Here is a 3481-nt window from a genome sequence, read left to right on the forward strand (position 1 = left end):
CCAGATGGGTCGGTCTGAGTATTTCACAATCTGCTCAGTTACTGGAATTTTCACACACAACCATTTCTAGGGTTTACAAAGAATGGTGTGAAAAGGGAAAAACATCCAGTATGCGGCAGTCCTGTGGGCGAAAATGCCTTGTTGATGCTAGAGGTCAGAGGAGAATGGGCCGACTGATTCAAGCTGATAGAAGGGCAACTTTGACTGAAATAACTCGTTACAACGGAGGTATGCAGCAAAGCATTTGTGAAGCCACAACACGCACAACCTTGAGGCGGATGGGCTACAACAGCAGAAGACCCCACAGGGTACCACTCATTTCCACTACAAATAGGAAAAAGAGGCTACAATTTTACACGAGCTCAGCAAAATTGGACAGTTAAAGACTGGAAAAATGTTGCCTGGTCTGATGAGTCTCGATTTCTGTTGAGACATTCAAATGGTAGAGTCAGAATTTGGCGTAAACAGAATGAGAACATGGATCCATCATGCCTTGTTACCACTGTGCAGGCTGGTGGTGGTGGTGTAATGGTGTGGGGGATGTTTTCTTGGCACACTTTAGGTCCCTTAGTGCCAATTGGGCATCGTTTAAATGCCACGGGCTACCTGAGCATTGTTTCTGACCATGTCCATCCCTTTATGACCACCATGTACCCATCCTCTGATGGCTACTTCCAGCAGAATAATGCACCATGTCACAAAGCTCAAATCATTTCATATTGGTTTCTTGAACATGACAATGAGTTCACTGTACTAAAATGGCCCCCACAGTCACCAGATCTCAACCCAATAGAGCATCTTTGGGATGTGGTGGAACGGGAGCTTCGTGCCCTGGATGTCCATCTGCAAGATGCTATCCTATCAATATGGGCCAACATTTCTAAAGAATGCTTTCAACACTTTGTTGAGTCAGTGCCACGTAGAATTAAGGCAGTTCTGAAGGCGAAAAGAGGTCAAACACAGTACTAGTGTGGTGTTCCTAATAATCCTTTAGGTGAGTGTATAGATGTGTGTATGTGTGTGTGTATATATATATATATATATATATATATATATAATATACATAGGTATATTTGTTTCACATTCATTGCAATTATCCTTACAATTAATCCTATAGAGAATGAACTAAGGCACGAGGCGTCAGTCTATAGTTATATAGCGCCACTCAGTGGTAAAAGCCAGCAAACGCACAAACCCAAATGCTGCTACTCTACTGACATAGTACATTGAGCCAACCATCAGAAAAAGCTGGAACATGATGTTGTAAATCCCCAACTCATGTTAGATTGTCCAGATTTTGTTTGAAGACTTTTAATTAACTTCAGGTGGAAATTGTGTCTCAAAACGTCAGGTTTATTTTAAACTTCGTAATGTTTAAGCCCACTGTGTATCCAGTGTTAAAGACATAGCAGTACAACAAGGCTAAGCTAAGGAGGAGCTTTGTAAACTGTATGGGGCTGTAAGTAATGCTGCAGAGTATACAACACATATGTTCTGTTTATTGTCGACAGAGGTTTCAGCCATAAAGATGTGAGATCAGTGCTTCCTGAATTCAATTCAATTTTAATTATATAGGGCTTTTAACAATGGTCATTGTCTCAAAGCAGCTTCACAAAGATGAAAGAAATTTAATAAATGTTTGGAAGTGTGTATGTAAAAAGAGAGTGTCTATACAACAATGAGATAAATGAATGAATGATGAATGAAATGTCTCTGATGAGCAAGCTAAGGGTGACAGCGACAAGGGCAAGGAAAAACTTGATGATGAGATGGCAATAGGGAGAAACCTTGAGAGGAACCAGACTCAATTAAATAAAAATTATATAACATCATGTGTGTTATGCAGCTAAAAGTTCAATATAACAAAAGTTCTTTAAATTAACATGAAGTCCAGTTCAGCACAGGGATAAGTCAGTAGGTGCAGAGGGCAGATGGGGTCCCTATGCTGAACTGGACATCATGTTAATTTAAAGAATTTCTGTTATATTGAACTTTCACCTGCACAACACACATGATGTTATTTCTATCTGTTATCACCCAAATGAGGATGGGTTCCCTGTTCCTCTCAAGGTTTCTTCCTATTGCCATCTCAGGGAGTTTTTCCTTGCCACTGTCGCCGTCACCCTTGGCTTGCTCATCAGAGACATTTCATTCATTCCTTTCATTATTATCTAGACACATTTTTCTCATACATACACAATTTATTATTATTATTATTATTATTTATTTTTTTAATTATTTTTTTTATGAATTTCTTTTATTTTTGTGAAGCTGCTTTAAGACAATGACCATTGTTAAAAGCGCTATATAAATAAAATTGAATTAAATTGAATTGAATCTATATGTTTTACAGAAGGAATCCTGCACTGTCTCAGATCACAAAACCCTGCAGCACACAGTGAGGACAGGAGAGAAGATCATCTGGATCTCTCCTCTCTCCATCATGAACATTTACACCCCACACTGCATCCTCAAAGACCTCAGCACTGTGAATGATCCCATATACATTCTTTACCCTTTTGACACCTGGAAAAATGTAATGAAGCACTTTTAAACTTCGACATTTGAACCTAAGTTTGAAAATAAATTCATCCATGGCAACAAAAAATGACAATATGGAAATAAGAAAAGCTGCACATGTAACATCAAACATAATTAATGCTGTAAAGACAACATTTTACAAGATAAGATGTGGGTGTAATTAACATGTACAGATTGCTGCTAAGTCAAATCTCATGGAATTTCAGCTGAGCTCTGCACATTTTCAAATGTGTGTATGTGTGTGTGTTACTGGGTTTTCTGTCAGTGCTGCTCCTTTAAGGTTTGATGTGAGCTCAGGTTTAAAATTTTCTGAAAAAAATGAAATGCAGTTCAAGATGTGAAACTGTCTTTACTGAACTAATCACTTCTAACGTGCAGATGGACATCTTTCCCATGTGCGAGTCGTTTCTCTTTCCAGTACGGATGCCATCTCTCTCCAGTGTGCATGTGCCTTCTACCTTCTGTGTGTGCAAGTGTTTTTTTTTTTTTTGGATGAGTTGCAAGTTAAATGCTAAAGAGCTGTTCTACCACCCAACGCTGAAAAAATTAAAGCTACAGAGTCATGCTATTGAGGTGTTTGGAGGGAAATGCAGAGTGTAAACGGAAGTCATTTAAAGGAATAGTCGTCTCATTTATTCTATTAAACATGCTGATGCTAAACAGTTAGCTTCATGGTATCTTTATCTGTGTCCAAACGTGTATATGAGTAAACTAGTGCGGAAATTACACTGAGTGGTTCCCTAAATATTACTGTAAATCAATCATTTTATTTGTTTATTTACAACCTTTTGATGTCATTGTTTTACAGCACAATACTGTTAATTTTGCAGACATTATATTTTACATTATGTTTATCATAAAGTGCTGTATCTTTACACTTTGCGACTGTTTACATGTTTATATGTTCAGTGTTGTGCAGAATCACTTAACAAAAAGTCTC

The sequence above is a fragment of the Clarias gariepinus genome, chromosome 1 (genome assembly GCF_024256425.1).
Source record: "Clarias gariepinus isolate MV-2021 ecotype Netherlands chromosome 1, CGAR_prim_01v2, whole genome shotgun sequence".
Classification (NCBI taxonomy): Eukaryota; Metazoa; Chordata; class Actinopteri; order Siluriformes; family Clariidae; genus Clarias; species Clarias gariepinus.